Below are 20,484 nucleotides of genomic sequence, written 5' to 3'. Positions count from 1 at the left end.
CTGCATGCAGGCTTCTCTTAACGACCCTCTGTTATCAACTCCGCTAACAGCCACAAAATCTCCGCCGCACGAAACCCACTGGTAGCTGCTGAATCACATGCTTCCCCAAAACGTCACGCTGTCAGAACACTGGGAGCTACACACACCAACAAGTCTATACTGCAGGCTGCAGCCAGAACAATTTTCTACATTCAAACATCGACGGCCTCTTCTCTCTAAAAATTCACCAGACCGCTTCTACCACCAGCAAAGAAGTTTCCATCCCTAATTCCTCTGTGACTCCCACTAACCTAAACATTAAGCTGGCATTGAAGGGTGTGAATTACCCCGGCCAATCTGTTCTTTTAAATACAGCTTTTAGCAAGTTTTGAAAGGAGAAGAGCAGAACTTGCTATGCCAATAATATCGAGTCTTCTGTGGCGAAGTGGTTTTTGCATAGAAAACAAAGCGGTCAGTTGAAGAGGAATAATATCAGTACTTTGTTTAAAACTGTGTGTAAAAAGCTGTCTCTTTATCATTAACAATAAGTTGTAAAACGTGAATGGGGAGTGACAGTCTTCAAGTTTGTGAGAAGATCGCGCCCTGGTGGAATAAAGGCACGAACAGCTTACAGCACCTAGAATTACCAGGAAGTATTTAGAGTAAAACGGTGTGTAAAAGCTACCTTTATGAATGAGAGAAAAATATATATATATATAAAATAGTAAAATGGAAGGGGAGTGATAGATTTAAATTAATCGTGAAGTGGAGCGCCCCCTGTATAAAGTAAAAGTGAGAAAAGCTTACAGCACCTGGTATTCCCAGGAGGTCTCCCATCCAAGTACTAACCAGACCCTACCCTGCTTGGCTTCCGAGATCAGACAAGATCGGGCGTGTTCAGGGTGGTATGGCCGTAAGCGAGAGATGCTACTAAAAACAGCCCTTTTGCATTACACGCCTCTATACATGCCAGTTGGTCCCATTGGATCCTACTAATGTTCTTTCTTTTTTTTTTATCTGACTCACACTGCAGCCCCACCATCCAATCGGCAGCGCCGGACCCACACCAAACATTCACCAAACTACTCAGCCGGCAGCCTACCACAATTATTCCATTCTTTCCGCATCCGCACACTTCCTTCTTTTTAACTCCTTTTCACTACCGCACAGGTTAATCGCCGCACGTCCCCCGCCGGCAAACATTACTCCTTTGCCTACTGCATGCAGGCTTCTCTTAACGACCCTCTGTTATCAACTCCGCTAACAGCCACAAAATCTCCGCCGCACGAAGCCCACTTGTAGCTGCTGAATCACATGCTTCCCCAAAACGTCGCGCTGTCAGAACACTGGGAGCTACACACACCAACAAGTCCATACTGCAGGCTGCAGCCAGAACAATTTTCTACATTCAAACATCGACGGCCTCTTCTCTCTAAAAATTCACCAGACCGCTTCTACCACCAGCAAAGAAGTTTCCATCCCTAATTCCTCTGTGATTCCCACTAACCTAAACATTAAGCTGGCATTGAAGGGTGTGAATTACCCCGGCCAACCTGTTCTTTTAAATACAGCTTTTAGCAAGTTTTGAAAGGAGAAGAGCAGAACTTGCTATGCCAATAATATCGAGTCTTCTGTGGCGAAGTGGTTTTTGCATAGAAAACAAAGCGGTCAGTTGAAGAGGAATAATATCAGTACTTTGTTTAAAACTGTGTGTAAAAAGCTGTCTCTTTATCATTAACAATAAGTTGTAAAATGTGAATGGGGAGTGACAGTCTTCAAGTTTGTGAGAAGATCGCGCCCTGGTGGAATAAAGGCACGAACAGCTTACAGCACCTAGAATTACCAGGAAGTATTTAGAGTAAAACGGTTTCTAAAAGCTGCCTTTATGAATGAGAGAAAAAAAATATATATATATAAAATAGTAAAATGGAAGGGGAGTGATAGATTTAAATTAATCGTGAAGTGGAGCGCCCACTGTATAAAGTAAAAGTGAGAAAAGCTTACAGCACCTGGTATTCCCAGGTGGTCTCCCATCCAAGTACTAACCAGACCCTACCCTGCTTAGCTTCCGAGATCAGACGAGATCGGGCGTGTTCAGGGTGGTATGGCCATAAGTGAGAGATGCTACCAAAAACAGCCCTTTTGCATTACACGCGTCTATACATGCCAGTTAGTCCCATTGGATCCTACTCCTGGTTTTTTTTTTTTTTTATCTGACTCACACTGCAGCACCACCATCCAATCGGCAGCGCCGGACCCACACCAAACATTCACCAAACTACTCAGCCAGCAGCCTACCACAATTATTCCATTCTTTCCGCATCCGCACACTTCCTTCTTTTTAACTCCTTTTCACTACCGCACAGGTTAATCGCCGCACGTCCCCCGCCGGCAAACATTACTCCTTTGCCTACTGCATGCAGGCTTCTCTTAACGACCCTCTGTTATCAACTCCGCTAACAGCCACAAAATCTCCGCCGCACGAAGCCCACTGGTAGCTGCTGAATCACATGCTTCCCCAAAACGTCACGCTGTCAGAACACTGGGAGCTACACACACCAACAAGTCCATACTGCAGGCTGCAGCCAGAACAATTTTCTACATTCAAACATCGACGGCCTCTTCTCTCTAAAAATTCACCAGACCGCTTCTACCACCAGCAAAGAAGTTTCCATCCCTAATTCCTCTGTGACTCCCACTAACCTAAACATTAAGCTGGCATTGAAGGGTGTGAATTACCCCGGCCAATCTGTTCTTTTAAATACAGCTTTTAGCAAGTTTTGAAAGGAGAAGAGCAGAACTTGCTATGCCAATAATATCGAGTCTTCTGTGGCGAAGTGGTTTTTGCATAGAAAACAAAGCGGTCAGTTGAAGAGGAATAATATCAGTACTTTGTTTAAAACTGTGTGTAAAAAGCTGTCTCTTTATCATTAACAATAAGTTGTAAAACGTGAATGGGGAGTGACAGTCTTCAAGTTTGTGAGAAGATCGCGCCCTGGTGGAATAAAGCCACGAACAGCTTACAGCACCTTGAATTACCAGGAAGTATTTAGAGTAAAACGGTGTGTAAAAGCTACCTTTATGAATGAGAGAAAAAAAAAAAATATATATATATAAAATAGTAAAATGGAAGGGGAGTGATAGATTTAAATTAATCGTGAATTGGAGCGCCCCCCGTTTAAAGTAAAAGTGAGAAAAGCTTACAGCACCTGGTATTCCCAGGTGGTCTCCCATCCAAGTACTAACCAGACCCTACCCTGCTTAGCTTCCGAGATCAGACGAGATCAGGCGTGTTCAGGGTGGTATGGCCGTAAGCGAGAGATGCTATCAAAAACAGCCCTTTTGCATTACACGCCTCTATACATGCCAGTTGGTCCCATTGGATCCTACTAATGTTGTTTTTTTTTTTTTATCTGACTCACACTGCAGCCCCACCATCCAATCGGCAGCGCCGGACCCACACCAAACATTCACCAAACTACTCAGCCAGCAGCCTACCACAATTATTCCATTCTTTCCGCATCCGCACACTTCCTTCTTTTTAACTCCTTTTCACTACCGCACAGGTTAATCGCCGCACGTCCCCCGCCGGCAAACATTACTCCTTTGCCTACTGCATGCAGGCTTCTCTTAACCTGTTATCAACTCCGCTAACAGCCACAAAATCTCCGCCGCACGAAACCCACTGGTAGCTGCTGAATCACATGCTTCCCCAAAACGTCACGCTGTCAGAACACTGGGAGCTACACACACCAACAAGTCTATACTGCAGGCTGCAGCCAGAACAATTTTCTACATTCAAACATCGACGGCCTCTTCTCTCTAAAAATTCACCAGACCGCTTCTACCACCAGCAAAGAAGTTTCCATCCCTAATTCCTCTGTGACTCCCACTAACCTAAACATTAAGCTGGCATTGAAGGGTGTGAATTACCCCGGCCAATCTGTTCTTTTAAATACAGCTTTTAGCAAGTTTTGAAAGGAGAAGAGCAGAACTTGCTATGCCAATAAAATCGAGTCTTCTGTGGCGAAGTGGTTTTTGCATAGAAAACAAAGCGGTCAGTTGAAGAGGAATAATATCAGTACTTTGTTTAAAACTGTGTGTAAAAAGCTGTCTCTTTATCATTAACAATAAGTTGTAAAACGTGAATGGGGAGTGACAGTCTTCAAGTTTGTGAGAAGATCGCGCCCTGGTGGAATAAAGGCACGAACAGCTTACAGCACCTAGAATTACCAGGAAGTATTTAGAGTAAAACGTGTGTAAAAGCTGCCTTTATGAATGAGAGAAAAATATATATATATATATATATATAAAATAGTAAAATGGAAGGGGAGTGATAGATTTAAATTAATCGTGAAGTGGAGCGCCCCCTGTATAAAGTAAAAGTGAGAAAAGTTTACAGCACCAGGTATTCCCAGGTGGTCTCCCATCCAAGTACTAACCAGACCCTACCCTGCTTAGCTTCCGAGATCAGACGAGATTGGGCGTGTTCAGGGTGGTATGGCCGTAAGCGAGAGATGCTACCAAAAACAGCCCTTTTGCATTACATGCGTCTATACATGCCAGTTAGTCCCATTGGATCCTACTCCTGGTTTTTTTTTTTTTTTTTATCTGACTCACACTGCAGCCCCACCATCCAATCGGCAGCGCCGGACCCACACCAAACATTCACCAAACTACTCAGCCGGCAGCCTACCACAATTATTCCATTCTTTCCGCATCCGCACACTTCCTTCTTTTTAACTCCTTTTCACTACCGCACAGGTCAATCGCCGCACGTCCCCCGCCGGCAAACATTACTCCTTTGCCTACTGCATGCAGGCTTCTCTTAACGACCCTCTGTTATCAACTCCGCTAACAGCCACAAAATCTCCGCCGCACGAAGCCCACTGGTAGCTGCTGAATCACATGCTTCCCCAAAACGTCGCGCTGTCAGAACACTGGGAGCTACACACACCAACAAGTCCATACTGCAGGCTGCAGCCAGAACAATTTTCTACATTCAAACATCGACGGCCTCTTCTCTCTAAAAATTCACCAGACCGCTTCTACCACCAGCAAAGAAGTTTCCATCCCTAATTCCTCTGTGATTCCCACTAACCTAAACATTAAGCTGGCATTGAAGGGTGTGAATTACCCGGCCAATCTGTTCTTTTAAATACAGCTTTTAGCAAGTTTTGAAAGGAGAAGAGCAGAGCTTGCTATGCCAATAATATCGAGTCTTCTGTGGCGAAGTGGTTTTTGCATAGAAAACAAAGCGGTCAGTTGAAGAGGAATAATATCAGTACTTTGTTTAAAACTGTGTGTAAAAAGCTGTCTCTTTATCATTAACAATAAGTTGTAAAACGTGAATGGGGAGTGACAGTCTTCAAGTTTGTGAGAAGATCGCGCCCTGGTGGAATAAAGGCACGAACAGCTTACAGCACCTAGAATTACCAGGAAGTATTTAGAGTAAAACGGTTTCTAAAAGCTGCCTTTATGAATGAGAGAAAAAAAAAAATATATATATAAAATAGTAAAATGGAAGGGGAGCGATAGATTTAAATTAATCGTGAAGTGGAGCGCCCCCTGTATAAAGTAAAAGTGAGAAAAGCTTACAGCACCTGGTATTCCCAGGTGGTCTTCCATCCAAGTACTAACCAGACCCTAGCCTGCTTAGCTTCCGAGATCAGACCAGATCGGGCGCGTTCAGGGTGGTATGGCCGTAAGCGAGTGATGCTACCAAAAATAGTCCTTTTGCATTACACGCGTCTATACATGCCAGTTAGTCCCATTGGATCCTACTCCTGTTTTTTTTTTTTTTTTTATCTGACTCACACTGCAGCACCACCATCCAATCGGCAGTGCCGGAACCACACCAAACATTCACCAAACTACTCAGCCGGCAGCCTACCACAATTATTCCATTCTTTCCGCATCCGCACACTTCCTTCTCTTTAACTCCTTTTCACTACCGCACAGGTTAATCGCCGCACGTCCCCCGCCGGCAAACATTACTCCTTTGCCTACCCCATGCAGGCTTCTCTTAACGACCCTCTGTAATCAACTCCGCTAACAGCCACAAAATCTCTGCCGCACGAAGCCCACTGGTAGCTGCTGAATCACATGCTTCCCCAAAACGTCGTGCTGTCAGAACACTGGGAGCTACACACACCAACAAGTCCATACTGCAGGCTGCAGCCAGAACAATTTTCTACATTCAAACATCGACGGCCTCTTCTCTCTAAAAATTCACCAGACCACTTCTACCACCAGCAAAGAAGTTTCCATCCCTAATTCCTCTGTGATTCCCACTAACCTAAACATTAAGCTGGCATTGAAGGGTGTGAATTACCCCGGCCAATCTGTTCTTTTAAATACAGCTTTTAGTAAGTTTTGAAAGGAGAAGAGCAGAACTTGCTATGCCAATAATATCGAGTCTTCTGTGGCGAAGTGGTTTTTGCATAGAAAACAAAGCGGTCAGTTGAAGAGGAATAATATCAGTACTTTGTTTAAAACTGTGTGTAAAAAGCTGTCTCTTTATCATTAACAATAAGTTGTAAAACGTGAATGGGGAGTGACAGTCTTCAAGTTTGTGAGAAGATCGCGCCCTGGTGGAATAAAGCCACGAACAGCTTACAGCACCTAGAATTACCAGGAAGTATTTAGAGTAAAACGGTTTCTATAAGCTGGCTTTATGAAAGAGAGAAAAAAAATATATATATAAAATAGTAAAATGGAAGGGGAGTGATAGATTTAAATTAATCGTGAAGTGGAGCGCCCCCTGTATAAAGTAAAAGTGAGAAAAGCTAACAGCACCTGGTATTCCCAGGAGGTCTCCCATCCAAGTACTAACCAGACCCTACCCTGATTGGCTTCCGAGATCAGATGAGATCAGGCGTGCTCAGGCGGGCATGGCCATAAGCGAAAGATGCTAACAAAAACAGCCCTTTTGCATTACACGCCTCTATACATGCCAGTTGGTCCCATTGGATCCTACTAATGTTTTTTTTTTTTTTTGTCTGACTCACACTGCAGCCCCACCATCCAATCGGCAACGCCGGACCCACACCAAACATTCACCAAACTACTCAGCCGGCAGCCTACCACAATTATTCCATTCTTTCCGCATCCGCACACTTCCTTCTTTTTAACTCCTTTTCACTACCGCACAAGTTAATCGCCGCACGTCCCCCGCCGGCAAACATTACTCCTTTGCCTACTGCATGCAGGCTTCTCTTAACGACCCTCTGTTATCAACTCCGCTAACAGCCACAAAATCTCCGCCGCACGAAGCCCACTGGTAGCTGCTGAATCACATGCTTCCCCAAAACGTCGCGCTGTCAGAACACTGGGAGCTACACACACCAACAAGTCCATACTGCAGGCTACAGCCAGAACAATTTTCTACATTCAAACATCGACGGCCTCTTCTCTCTAAAAATTCACCAGACCGCTTCTACCACCAGCAAAGAAGTTTCCATCCCTAATTCCTCTGTGATTCCCACTAACCTAAACATTAAGCTGGCATTGAAGAGTGTGAATTACCCCGGCCAATCTGTTCTTTTAAATACAGCTTTTAGTAAGTTTTGAAAGGAGAAGAGCAGAACTTGCTATGCCAATAATATCGAGTCTTCTGTGGCGAAGTGGTTTTTGCATAGAAAACAAAGCGGTCAGTTGAAGAGGAATAATATCAGTACTTTGTTTAAAACTGTGTGTAAAAAGCTGTCTCTTTATCATTAACAATAAGTTGTAAAACGTGAATGGGGAGTGACAGTCTTCAAGTTTGTGAGAAGATCGCGCCCTGGTGGAATAAAGGCACGAACAGCTTACAGCACCTAGAATTACCAGGAAGTATTTAGAGTAAAACGGTTTCTATAAGCTGGCTTTATGAAAGAGAGAAAAAAAATATATATATAAAATAGGAAAATGGAAGGGGAGTGCTAGATTTAAATTAATCGTGAAGTGGAGCGCCCCCTGTATAAAGTAAAAGTGAGAAAAGCTTACAGCACCTGGTATTCCCAGGAGGTCTCCCATCCAAGTACTAATCAGACCCTACGCTGATTGGCTTCCGAGATCAGATGAGATCAGGCGTGTTCAGGCGGGCATGGCCATAAGCGAGAGATGCTACCAAAAACAGCCCTTTTGCATTACACGCCTCTATACATGCCAGTTGGTCCCATTGGATCCTACTAATGTTTTTTTTTTTTTTTATCTGACTCACACTGCAGCCCCACCATCTAATCGGCAACGCCGGACCCACACCAAACATTCACCAAACTACTCAGCCGGCAGCCTACCACAATTATTCCATTCTTTCCGCATCCGCACACTTCCTTCTTTTTAACTCCTTTTCACTACCGCACAAGTTAATCGCCGCACGTCCCCCGCCGGCAAACATTACTCCTTTGCCTACTGCATGCAGGCTTCTCTTAACGACCCTCTGTTATCAACTCCGCTAACAGCCACAAAATCTCCGCCGCACGAAGCCCACTGGTAGCTGCTGAATCACATGCTTCCCCAAAACGTCGCGCTGTCAGAACACTGGGAGCTACACACACCAACAAGTCCATACTGCAGGCTACAGCCAGAACAATTTTCTACATTCAAACATCGACGGCCTCTTCTCTCTAAAAATTCACCAGACCGCTTCTACCACCAGCAAAGAAGTTTCCATCCCTAATTCCTCTGTGATTCCCACTAACCTAAACATTAAGCTGGCATTGAAGGGTGTGAATTACCCCGGCCAATCTGTTCTTTTAAATACAGCTTTTAGCAAGTTTTGAAAGGAGAAGAGCAGAACTTACTATGCCAATAATATCGAGTCTTCTGTGGCAAAGTGGTTTTTGCATAGAAAACAAAGCAGTCAGTTGAAGAGGAATAATGTCAGTACTTTGTTTAAAACTGTGTGTAAAAAGCTGTCTCTTTATCATTAACAATAAGTTGTAAAACGTGAATGGGGAGTGACAGTCTTCAAGTTTGTGAGAAGATCGCGCCCTGGTGGAATAAAGGCACGAACAGCTTACAGCACCTAGAATTACCAGGAAGTATTTAGAGTAAAACGGTTTCTAAAAGCTGCCTTTATGAATGAGAGAAAAAAAAAAATATATATATATAAAATAGTAAAATGGAAGGGGAGTGATAGATTTAAATTCATCGTGAAGTGGAGCGCCCCCTGTATAAAGTAAAAGTGAGAAAAGCTTACAGCACCTGGTATTCCCTGGAAGTCTCCCATCCAAGTACTAACCAGACCCTACCCTGCTTAGCTTCCAAGATCAGGCTTGTTCAAGGTGGTATGGCCATAAGCGTGAGACGCTACCAAAAACAGCCCTTTTGCATTACACGCGTCTATACATGCCAGTTAGTCCCATTGGATTCTACTCCTGTTTTTTTTTTTTTTTTAATCTGACTCACACTGCAGCACCACCATCCAATCGGCAGCGCCGGACCCACACCAAACATTCACCAAACTACTCAGCCGGCAGCCTACCACAATTATTCCATTCTTTCCGCATCCGCACACTTCCTTCTTTTTAACTCCTTTTCACTACCGCACAGGTTAATCGCCGCACGTCCCCCGCCGGCAAACATTACTCCTTTGCCTACTGCATGCAGGCTTCTCTTAACGACCCTCTGTTATTAACTCCGCTAACAGCCACAAAATCTCCGCCGCACGAAGCCCACTGGTAGCTGCTGAATCACATGCTTCCCCAAAACGTCACGCTGTCAGAACACTGGGAGCTACACACACCAACAAGTCCATAATGCAGGCTGCAGCCAGAACAATTTTCTACATTCAAACATCGACGGCCTCTTCTCTCTAAAAATTCACCAGACCGCTTCTACCACCAGCAAAGAAGTTTCCATCCCTAATTCCTTTGTGATTCCCACTAACCTAAACATTAAGCTGGCATTGAAGGGTGTGAATTACCCCGGCCAATCTGTTCTTTTAAATACAGCTTTTAGCAAGTTTTGAAAGGAGAAGAGCAGAACTTGCTATGCCAATAATATCGAGTCTTCTGTGGCGAAGTGGTTTTTGCATAGAAAACAAAGCGGAGGAATAATATCAGTACTTTGTTTAAAACTGTGTGTAAAAAGCTGTCTCTTTATCATTAACAATAAGTTGTAAAACGTGAATGGGGAGTGACAGTCTTCAAGTTTGTGAGAAGATCGCGCCCTGGTGGAATAAAGGCACGAACAGCTTACAGCACCTAGAATTACCAGGCAGTATTTAGAGTAAAACGTGTGTAAAAGCTGCCTTTATGAATGAGAGAAAAAAGAAATATATAAAATAGTAAGGGGAGTGATAGATTTAAATTAATCGTGAGGTGGAGTGCCCCCTGTATAAAGTAAAAGTGAGAAAAGCTTACAGCACGTGGTATTCCCAGGCAGTCACCCATCCAAGTACTAACCAGACCCTACCCCACTTAGCTTCCGAGATCAGACGAGATCGGGCGTGTTCAGGGTGGTATGGCCATAAACGAGAGCCGTGAACAAAAACAGCCCTTTTGCATTACACGCCTCTATACATGCCAGTTAGTCCCATTGGATCCTACTCCTGTTTTTTTTTTTTATCTGACTCACACTGCAGCCCCACCATCCAATTGGCAGCGCCGGACCCACACCAAACATTCACCAAACTACTCAGCCGGCAGCCTACCACAATTATTCCATTCTTTCCGCATCCGCACACTTCCTTCTCTTTAACTCCTTTTCACTACCGCACAGGTTAATCGCCGCACGTCCCCCGCCAGCAAACATTACTCCTTTGCCTACCGCATGCAGGCTTCTCTTAACGACCCTCTGTTATCAACTCCGCTAACAGCCACAAAATCTCCGCCGCACAAAGCCCACTGGTAGCTGTTGAATCACATGCTTCCCCAAAACGTCGCGCTGTCAGAACACTGGGAGCTACACACGCCAACAAGTCCATACTGCAGGCTGCAGCCAGAACAATTTTCTACATTCAAACATCGACGGCCTCTTCTCTCTAAAAATTCACCAGAACGCTTCTACCACCAGCAAAGAAGTTTCCATCCCTAATTCCTCTGTGATTCCCACCAACCTAAACATTAATCTGGCATTGAAGGATGTGAATTACCCCGGCCAGCCTGCTCTTTTAAATACAGCTTTTAGCGAGTTTTGAAAGGAGGAGAAGAGCAGACCTTGCTATGCCAATAATATCGAGTCTTCTATGGTGAAGTGGTTTTTGCATAGAAAACAAAGCGGTGAGTTGAAGAGCAATTATATCAGTACTTTGTTTAAAACTGTGTGTAAAAAGCTGTCTCTTTATCATTAACAATAAGTTGTAAAACGTGAATGGGGAGTGACAGTCTTCAAGTTTGTGAGAAGATCGCGTCCTGGTGGAATAAAGGCACGAACAGCTTACAGCACCTAGAATTGCCAGGCAGTATTTAGAGTAAAACGGTTTCTAAAAGCTGCCTTTATGAAAGAGAGAAAAAAAATATATATATATAAAATAGTAAAATGGAAGGGGAGTGATAGATTTAAATTAATCGTGAAGTGGAGCGCCCCCTGTATAAAGTAAAAGTGAGAAAAGCTTACGGCACCTGGTATTCCCAGGTGGTCTTCCTTCCAAGTACTAACCAGACCTTACCCTGCTTAGCTTACCGAGATCGGACGAGATCGGGTGTGTTCAGGGTGGTACGGCCGTAAGCGAGAGACACTACCAAAAACAGCTCTTTTGCATTACACGCGTCTATACATGCCAGTTAGTCCCATTGGATCCTACACCTGTTTTTTTTTTTTTTATCTGACTCACACTGCAGCCCCACCATCCAATTGGCAGCGCCGGACCCACACCAAACATTCACCAAACTACTCAGCCGGCAGCCTACCACAATTATTCCATTCTTTCCGCATCCGCACACTTCCTTCTCTTTAACTCCTTTTCACTACCGCACAGGTTAATCGCCGCACGTCCCCCGCCAGCAAACATTACTCCTTTGCCTACCGCATGCAGGCTTCTCTTAACGACCCTCTGTTATCAACTCCGCTAACAGCCACAAAATCTCCGCCGCACGAAGCCCACTGGTAGCTGTTGAATCACATGCTTCCCCAAAACGTCGCGCTGTCAGAAGACTGGGAGCTACACACGCCAACAAGTCCATACTGCAGGCTGCAGCCAGAACAATTTTCTACATTCAAACATCGACGGCCTCTTCTCTCTAAAAATTCACCAGAACGCTTCTACCACCAGCAAAGAAGTTTCCATCCCTAATTCCTCTGTGATTCCCACCAACCTAAACATTAATCTGGCATTGAAGGATGTGAATTACCCCGGCCAGCCTGCTCTTTTAAATACAGCTTTTAGCGAGTTTTGAAAGGAGGAGAAGAGCAGACCTTGCTATGCCAATAATATCGAGTCTTCTATGGTGAAGTGGTTTTTGCATAGAAAACAAAGCGGTGAGTTGAAGAGGAATTATATCAGTACTTTGTTTAAAACTGTGTGTAAAAAGCTGTCTCTTTATCATTAACAATAAGTTGTAAAACATGAATGGGGAGTGACAGTCTTCAAGTTTGTGAGAAGATCGCGTCCTGGTGGAATAAAGGCACGAACAGCTTAAAGCACCTAGAATTGCCAGGCAGTATTTAGAGTAAAACGGTTTCTAAAAGCTGCCTTTATGAAAGAGAGAAAAAAAATATATATATATAAAATAGTAAAATGGAAGGGGAGTGATAGATTTAAATTAATCGTGAAGTGGAGCGCCCCCTGTATAAAGTAAAAGTGAGAAAAGCTTACAGCACCTGGTATTCCCAGGTGGTCTCCCTTCCAAGTACTAACCCAACCTTACCCTGCTTAGCTTCCGAGATCGGACGAGATCGGGTGTGTTCAGGGTGGTACGGCCGTAAGCGAGAGACGCTACCAAAAACAGCTCTTTTGCATTACACGCGTCTATACATGCCAGTTAGTCCCATTGGATCCTACACCTGTTTTTTTTTTTTTTAATCTGACTCACACTGCAGCACCACCATCCAATCGGCAGCGCCGGACCCACACCAAACATTCACCAAACTACTCAGCCGGCACCCTACCACAATTATTCCATTCTTTCCGCATCCGCACACTTCCTTCTCTTTAAGTCATTTTCACTACTGCACAGGTTAATCGCCGCACGTCCCCCGCCGGCAAACATTACTCCTTTGCCTACCGCATGCAGGCTTCTCTTAACGACCCTCTGCTATCAACTCCGCTAACAGCCACAAAATCTCCGCCGCACGAAGCCCTCTGGTAGCTGCTGAATCACATGCTTCCCCAAAACGTCGCGCTGTCAGAACACTGGGAGCTACACGCACCAACAAGTCCATACTGCAGGCTGCAGCCAGAACAATTTTCTACATTCAAACATCGACGGCCTCTTCTCTCTAAAAATTCACCAGACCGCTTCTACCACCAGCAAAGAAGTTTCCATCCCTAATTCCTCTGTGATTCCCACTAACCTAAACATTAATCTGGCATTGAAGGGTGTGAATTACCCCGGCCAACCTGCTCTTTTAAATACAGCTTTTAGCAAGTTTTGAAAGGAGGAGAAGAGCAGAACTTGCTATGCCAATAATATCGAGTCTTCTGTGGTGAAGTGGTTTTTGCATAGAAAAGAAAGCGATGAGTTGAAGAGGAATTATATCAGTACTTTGTTTAAAACTGTGTGTAAAAAGCTGTCTCTTTGTTATTAACAATAAGTTGTAAAACTTGAATGGGGAGTGACAGTCTTCAAGTTTGTGAGAAGATCGCGCCCTGGTGGAATAAAGGCACGAACAGCTTACAGCAGCTAGAATTACCAGGCAGTATTTAGAGTAAAACGGTGTGTAAAAGCTGCCTTTATGAATGAGAGAAAAAAGAAATATAGAAAAAAGGAAAATGGAAGGGGAGTGATAGATTTAAATTAATCGTGAAGTGGAGCGCCCCCTGTATAAAGTAAAAGTGAGAAAAGCTTACAGCACCTGGTATTCCCAGGTGGCCTCCCATCCAAGTACTAACCAGACCCTACCTTGCTTAGCTTCCGAGATCAGACGAGATCGGGCGTGTTTAGGGTGGTATGGCCGTAAGCAAGAGCTGCTAACAAAAACAGCCCTTTTGTGTTACACGCCTCTATACATGCCAGTTAGTCCCATTGTATCCTACTCCTGGTTTTTTTTTTTTTTTTATCTGACTCACACTGCAGCCCCACCATCCAATCGGCAGTGCTGGACCCACACCAAACATTCACCAAACTACTCAGCTGGCAGCCTACCACAATTATTCCATTCTTTCCGCATCCACACACTTCCTTCTCTTTAAGTCATTTTCACTACCGCACAGGTTAATCGCCGCATGTCCCCCTCCGGCAAACATTACTCCTTTGCCTACCGAATGCAGGCTTCTCTTAACGACCCTCTGCTATCAACTCCACTAACAGCCACAAAATCTCCGCTGCACGAAGCCCACTGGTAGCTGCTGAATCACATGCTTCCCCAAAACGTCACGCTGTCAGAACACTGGGAGCTACACACACCAACAAGTCCATACTGCAGGCTGCAGCCAGAACAATTTTCTACATTCAAACATCGACGGCCTCTTCTCTCTAAAAATTCACCAGACCGCTTCTACCACCAGCAAAGAAGTTTCCATCCCTAATTCCTCTGTGATTCCCACTAACCTAAACATTAAGTTGGCATTGAAGGGCGTGAATTACCCCGGCCAACCTGCTCTTTTAAATACAGCTTTTAGCAAGTTTTGAAAGGAGGAGAAGAGCAGATAATATGCCAATAATGTCGAGTCTTCTGTGGCGAAGTGGTTTTTGCATAGAAAACAAAGCGGTCAGTTGAAGAGGAATAATATCAGTACTTTGTTTAAAACTGTGTGTAAAAAGCTGTCTCTTTATCATTAACAATAAGTTGTAAAACGTGAATGGGGAGTGACAGTCTTCAAGTTGGTGAGAAGATCGCGCCCTGGTGGAATAAAGGCACGAACAGCTTACAGCACCTAGAATTACCAGGAAGTATTTAGAGTAAAACGGTTTCTAAAAGCTGCCTTTATGAATGAGACAAAAAAATATATATATATATAAAATAGTAAAATGGAAGGGGAGTGATAGATTTAAATTAATCGTGAAGTGGAGCGCCCCCTGTATAAAGTAAAAGTGAGAAAAGCTTACAGCACCTGGTATTCCCAGGTGGTTTCCCATCCAAGTACTAACCAGACCCTACCCTGCTTAGCTTCCAAGATCAGACGAGATCGGGCGTGTTCAGGGTGGTATGGCCGTGAGCGAGAAAAACTACCAAAAACAGCCCTTTTGCATTACACGCCTCTATACATGCCAGTTAGTCCCATTGGATCCTACTCCTGGTTTTTTTTTTTTTTTATCTGACTCACACTGCAGCCCCACCATCCAATCGGCAGCGCCGGACCCACACCAAACATTCACCAAACTACTCAGCCGGCAGCCTACCACAATTATTCCATTCTTTCCGCATCCGCACACTTCCTTCTTTTTAACTCCTTTTCACTACCGCACAGGTTAATCGCCGCACGTCCTCCGTCGGCAAACATTACTCCTTTGCCTACTGCATGCAGGCTTCTCTTAACGACCCTCTGTTATCAACTCCGCTAACAGCCACAAAATCTCCGCCGCACGAAGCCCACTGGTAGCTGCTGAATCACATGCTTCCCCAAAACGTCGCGCTGTCAGAACACTGGGAGCTACACACACCAACAAGTCCATACTGCAGGCTGCAGCCAGAACAATTTTCTACATTCAAACATCGACGGCCTCTTCTCTCTAAAAATTCACCAGACCGCTTCTACCACCAGCAAAGAAGTTTCCATCCCTAATTCCTCTGTGATTCCCACTAACCTAAATATTAAGCTGGCATTGAAGGGTGTGAATTACCCCCGCCAATCTGTTCTTTTAAATACAGCTTTTAGCAAGTTTTGAAAGGAGAAGAGCAGAACTTGCTATGCCAATAATATCGAGTCTTCTGTGGCGAAGTGGTTTTTGCATAGAAAACAAAGCGGTGAGTTGAAGAGGAATAATATCAGTACTTTGTTTAAAACTGTGTGTAAAAAGCTGTCTCTTTATCATCAACAATAAGTTGTAAAACGTGAATGGGGAGTGACCGTCTTCAAGTTTGTGAGAAGATCGCGCCCTGGTGGAATAAAGGCACGAACAGCTTACAGCACCTAGAATTACCAGGAAGTATTTAGAGTAAAACGGTTTCTAAAAGCTGCCTTTATGAATGAGAGAAAAAAAAATATATATATATAAAATAGTAAAATGGAAGGGGAGTGATAGATTTAAATTAATCGTGAAGTGGTGCGCCCCCTGTATAAAGTAAAAGTGAGAAAGGCTTACAGCACCTGGTATTCCCAGGAGGTCTCCCATCCAAGTACTAACCAGACCCTACCCTGCTTGGCTTCCGAGATCAGACGAGATCGGGCGTGTTCAGGGTGGTATGGCCGTAAGCGAGAGATGCTACCAAAAACAGCCCTTTTGCATTACACGCCTCTATACATGCCAGTTAGTCCCATTGGATCCTACTCCTGGTTTTTTTTTTTTTTTTTATCTGACTCACACTGCAGCCCCACCATCCAATCGGCAGCGCCGGACCCACACCAAACATTCACCAAACTACTCAGCCGGCAGCCTACCACAATTATTCCATTCTTTCCGCATCCGCACACTTCCTTCTTTTTAACTCCTTTTCACTACCGCACAGGTTAATCGCCGCACGTCCCCCGCCGGCAAACATTACTCCTTTGCCTACTGCATGCAGGCTTCTCTTAACGACCATCTGTTATCAACTCCGCTAACAGCCACAAAATCTCCGCCGCACGAAGCCCACAGGTAGCTGCTGAATCACATGCTTCCCCAAAACGTCACGCTGTCAGAACACTGGGAGCTACACACACCAACAAGTCCATACTGCAGGCTGCAGCCAGAACAATTTTCTACATTCAAACATCGACGGCCTCTTCTCTCTAAAAATTCACCAGACCGCTTCTACCACCAGCAAAGAAGTTTCCATCCCTAATTCCTCTGTGATTCCCACTAACCTAAACATTAAGCTGGCATTGAAGGGTGTGAATTACCCCGGCCAATCTGTTCTTTTAAATACAGCTTTTAGCAAGTTTTGAAAGGAGAAGAGCAGAACTTGCTATGCCAATAATATCGAGTCTTCTGTGGCGAAGTGGTTTTTGCATAGAAAACAAAGCGGTCAGTTGAAGAGGAATAATATCAGTACTTTGTTTAAAACTGTGTGTAAAAAGCTGTCTCTTTATCATTAACAATAAGTTGTAAAACGTGAATGGGGAGTGACAGTCTTCAAGTTGGTGAGAAGATCGCGCCCTGGTGGAATAAAGGCACGAACAGCTTACAGCACCTAGAATTACCAGGAAGTATTTAGAGTAAAACGGTTTCTAAAAGCTGCCTTTATGAATGAGACAAAAAAATATATATATATATAAAATAGTAAAATGGAAGGGGAGTGATAGATTTAAATTAATCGTGAAGTGGAGCGCCCCCTGTATAAAGTAAAAGTGAGAAAAGCTTACAGCACCTGGTATTCCCAGGTGGTTTCCCATCCAAGTACTAACCAGACCCTACCCTGCTTAGCTTCCAAGATCAGACGAGATCGGGCGTGTTCAGGGTGGTATGGCCGTGAGCGAGAAAAACTACCAAAAACAGCCCTTTTGCATTACACGCCTCTATACATGCCAGTTAGTCCCATTGGATCCTACTCCTGGTTTTTTTTTTTTTTATCTGACTCACACTGCAGCCCCACCATCCAATCGGCAGCGCCGGACCCACACCAAACATTCACCAAACTACTCAGCCGGCAGCCTACCACAATTATTCCATTCTTTCCGCATCCGCACACTTCCTTCTTTTTAACTCCTTTTCACTACCGCACAGATTAATCGCCGCACGTCCCCCGCCGGCAAACATTACTCCTTTGCCTACTGCATGTAGGCTTCTCTTAACGACCCTCTGTTATCAACTCCGCTAACAGCCACAAAATCTCCGCCGCACGAAGCCCACTGGTAGCTGCTGAATCACATGCTTCCCCAAAACGTCGCGCTGTCAGAACACTGGGAGCTACACACACCAACAAGTCCATACTGCAGGCTGCAGCCAGAACAATTTTCTACATTCAAACATCGACGGCCTCTTCTCTCTAAAAATTCACCAGACCGCTTCTACCACCATCAAAGAAGTTTCCATCCCTAATTCCTCTGTGATTCCCACTAACCTAAATATTAAGCTGGCATTGAAGGGTGTGAATTACCCCCGCCAATCTGTTCTTTTAAATACAGCTTTTAGCAAGTTTTGAAAGGAGAAGAGCAGAACTTGCTATGCCAATAATATCGAGTCTTCTGTGGCGAAGTGGTTTTTGCATAGAAAACAAAGCGGTGAGTTGAAGAGGAATAATATCAGTACTTTGTTTAAAACTGTGTGTAAAAAGCTGTCTCTTTATCATCAACAATAAGTTGTAAAACGTGAATGGGGAGTGACCGTCTTCAAGTTTGTGAGAAGATCGCGCCCTGGTGGAATAAAGGCACGAACAGCTTACAGCACCTAGAATTACCAGGAAGTATTTAGAGTAAAACGGTTTCTAAAAGCTGCCTTTATGAATGAGAGAAAAAAAAATATATATATATAAAATAGTAAAATGGAAGGGGAGTGATAGATTTAAATTAATCGTGAAGTGGTGCGCCCCCTGTATAAAGTAAAAGTGAGAAAGGCTTACAGCACCTGGTATTCCCAGGAGGTCTCCCATCCAAGTACTAACCAGACCCTACCCTGCTTGGCTTCCGAGATCAGACGAGATCGGGCGTGTTCAGGGTGGTATGGCCGTAAGCGAGAGATGCTACCAAAAACAGCCCTTTTGCATTACACGCCTCTATACATGCCAGTTAGTCCCATTGGATCCTACTCCTGGTTTTTTTTTTTTTTTTTATCTGACTCACACTGCAGCCCCACCATCCAATCGGCAGCGCCGGACCCACACCAAACATTCACCAAACTACTCAGCCGGCAGCCTACCACAATTATTCCATTCTTTCCGCATCCGCACACTTCCTTCTTTTTAACTCCTTTTCACTACCGCACAGGTTAATCGCCGCACGTCCCCCGCCGGCAAACATTACTCCTTTGCCTACTGCATGCAGGCTTCTCTTAACGACCCTCTGTTATCAACTCCGCTAACAGCCACAAAATCTCCGCCGCACGAAGCCCACTGGTAGCTGCTGAATCACATGCTTCCCCAAAACGTCGCGCTGTCAGAACACTGGGAGCTACACACACCAACAAGTCCATACTGCAGGCTGCAGCCAGAACAATTTTCTACATTCAAACATCGACGGCCTCTTCTCTCTAAAAATTCACCAGACCGCTTCTACCACCAGCAAAGAAGTTTCCATCCCTAATTCCTCTGTGATTCCCACTAACCTAAACATTAAGCTGGCATTGAAGGGTGTGAATTACCCCGGCCAATCTGTTCTTTTAAATACAGCTTTTAGCAAGTTTTGAAAGGAGAAGAGCAGAACTTGCTATGCCAATAATATCGAGTCTTCTGTGGCGAAGTGGTTTTTGCATAGAAAACAAAGCGGTCAGTTGAAGAGGAATAATATCAGTACTTTGTTTAAAACTGTGTGTAAAAAGCTGTCTCTTTATCATTAACAATAAGTTGTAAAACGTGAATGGGGAGTGACAGTCTTCAAGTTTGTGAGAAGATCGCGCCCTGGTGGAATAAAGGCACGAACAGCTTACAGCACCTAGAATTACCAGGAAGTATTTAGAGTAAAACGGTTTCTAAAAGCTGCCTTTATGAATGAGAGAAAAAAAATATATATATATATAAAATAGTAAAATGGAAGGGGAGTGATAGATTTAAATTAATCGTGAAGTGGAGCGCCCCCTGTATAAAGTAAAAGTGAGAAAAGCTTACAGCACCTGGTATTCCCATGTGGTCTCCCATCCAAGTACTAACCATACCCTACCCTACTTAGCTTCCGAGATCAGACGAGATCGGGCGTGTTCAGGGTGGTATGGCCGTAAGCGAGAGATGCTACCAAAAACAGCCCTTTTGCATTACACGCGTCTCTACATGCCAGTTAGTCCCATTGGATCCTACTCCTGGTTTTTTTTTTTTTTTTATCTGACTCACACTGCAGCACCACCATCCAATCGGCAGCGCCGGACCCACACCAAACATTCACCAAACTACTCAGCCGGCAGCCTACCACAATTATTCCATTCTTTCCGCATCCGCACACTTCCTTCTCTTTAAGTCCTTTTCACTACCTCACAGGTTAATCGCCGCATGTCCCCCGCCGGCAAACATTACTCCTTTGCCTACCGTATGCAGGCTTCTCTTAACGACCCTCTGCTATCAACTCAGCTAACAGCCACAAAATCTCCGCCGCACGAAGCCCACTGGTAGCTGCTGAATCACATGCTTCCCCAAAACGTCGCGCTGTCAGAACACTGGGAGCTACACACACCAACAAGTCCATACTGCAGGCTG

General features: G+C 44.5%; 14 non-coding genes and 3 pseudogenes across 14 annotated transcripts; all 17 read right to left on the bottom strand.

Annotated features, from left to right (window-relative positions):
• Positions 1–779: 779 nt before the first annotated feature.
• LOC125734615 (5S ribosomal RNA) lies at positions 780–898 on the bottom strand. The gene has a single exon (XR_007393920.1). It is a non-coding gene; the product is annotated as a 5S ribosomal RNA (ribosomal RNA).
• A 1,078-nt stretch (positions 899–1,976) lies between these two features.
• Positions 1,977–2,095, bottom strand: LOC125733896 (5S ribosomal RNA). The gene has a single exon (XR_007393228.1). It is a non-coding gene; the product is annotated as a 5S ribosomal RNA (ribosomal RNA).
• A 1,081-nt stretch (positions 2,096–3,176) lies between these two features.
• Positions 3,177–3,295, bottom strand: LOC125733189 (5S ribosomal RNA). Its single transcript, XR_007392543.1, has one exon. It is a non-coding gene; the product is annotated as a 5S ribosomal RNA (ribosomal RNA).
• A 1,077-nt stretch (positions 3,296–4,372) lies between these two features.
• On the bottom strand, positions 4,373–4,491 carry LOC125735717 (5S ribosomal RNA). The gene has a single exon (XR_007395009.1). It is a non-coding gene; the product is annotated as a 5S ribosomal RNA (ribosomal RNA).
• Positions 4,492–5,570: 1,079 nt separating this feature from the next.
• Positions 5,571–5,689, bottom strand: LOC125736822 (5S ribosomal RNA). The gene has a single exon (XR_007396090.1). It is a non-coding gene; the product is annotated as a 5S ribosomal RNA (ribosomal RNA).
• Positions 5,690–6,765: 1,076 nt separating this feature from the next.
• On the bottom strand, positions 6,766–6,884 carry LOC125731844 (5S ribosomal RNA; annotated as a pseudogene).
• Positions 6,885–7,958: 1,074 nt separating this feature from the next.
• LOC125731862 (5S ribosomal RNA) lies at positions 7,959–8,077 on the bottom strand (annotated as a pseudogene).
• Positions 8,078–9,156: 1,079 nt separating this feature from the next.
• LOC125732212 (5S ribosomal RNA) lies at positions 9,157–9,265 on the bottom strand (annotated as a pseudogene).
• A 1,056-nt stretch (positions 9,266–10,321) lies between these two features.
• Positions 10,322–10,440, bottom strand: LOC125730957 (5S ribosomal RNA). The gene has a single exon (XR_007391250.1). It is a non-coding gene; the product is annotated as a 5S ribosomal RNA (ribosomal RNA).
• A 1,076-nt stretch (positions 10,441–11,516) lies between these two features.
• LOC125731204 (5S ribosomal RNA) lies at positions 11,517–11,636 on the bottom strand. The gene has a single exon (XR_007391485.1). It is a non-coding gene; the product is annotated as a 5S ribosomal RNA (ribosomal RNA).
• A 1,078-nt stretch (positions 11,637–12,714) lies between these two features.
• LOC125736313 (5S ribosomal RNA) lies at positions 12,715–12,833 on the bottom strand. Its single transcript, XR_007395594.1, has one exon. It is a non-coding gene; the product is annotated as a 5S ribosomal RNA (ribosomal RNA).
• A 1,075-nt stretch (positions 12,834–13,908) lies between these two features.
• LOC125736260 (5S ribosomal RNA) lies at positions 13,909–14,027 on the bottom strand. The gene has a single exon (XR_007395543.1). It is a non-coding gene; the product is annotated as a 5S ribosomal RNA (ribosomal RNA).
• A 1,079-nt stretch (positions 14,028–15,106) lies between these two features.
• On the bottom strand, positions 15,107–15,225 carry LOC125735947 (5S ribosomal RNA). Its single transcript, XR_007395232.1, has one exon. It is a non-coding gene; the product is annotated as a 5S ribosomal RNA (ribosomal RNA).
• A 1,078-nt stretch (positions 15,226–16,303) lies between these two features.
• On the bottom strand, positions 16,304–16,422 carry LOC125732379 (5S ribosomal RNA). The gene has a single exon (XR_007391760.1). It is a non-coding gene; the product is annotated as a 5S ribosomal RNA (ribosomal RNA).
• A 1,080-nt stretch (positions 16,423–17,502) lies between these two features.
• LOC125735946 (5S ribosomal RNA) lies at positions 17,503–17,621 on the bottom strand. The gene has a single exon (XR_007395231.1). It is a non-coding gene; the product is annotated as a 5S ribosomal RNA (ribosomal RNA).
• A 1,077-nt stretch (positions 17,622–18,698) lies between these two features.
• On the bottom strand, positions 18,699–18,817 carry LOC125732378 (5S ribosomal RNA). Its single transcript, XR_007391759.1, has one exon. It is a non-coding gene; the product is annotated as a 5S ribosomal RNA (ribosomal RNA).
• Positions 18,818–19,898: 1,081 nt separating this feature from the next.
• LOC125735560 (5S ribosomal RNA) lies at positions 19,899–20,017 on the bottom strand. The gene has a single exon (XR_007394854.1). It is a non-coding gene; the product is annotated as a 5S ribosomal RNA (ribosomal RNA).
• Positions 20,018–20,484: the final 467 nt, after the last annotated feature.

Source organism: Brienomyrus brachyistius, chromosome 2 (assembly GCF_023856365.1).
Source record: "Brienomyrus brachyistius isolate T26 chromosome 2, BBRACH_0.4, whole genome shotgun sequence".
NCBI classification, from domain to species: Eukaryota; Metazoa; Chordata; class Actinopteri; order Osteoglossiformes; family Mormyridae; genus Brienomyrus; species Brienomyrus brachyistius.
This window is presented reverse-complemented; position numbering and strand designations above follow the sequence as displayed.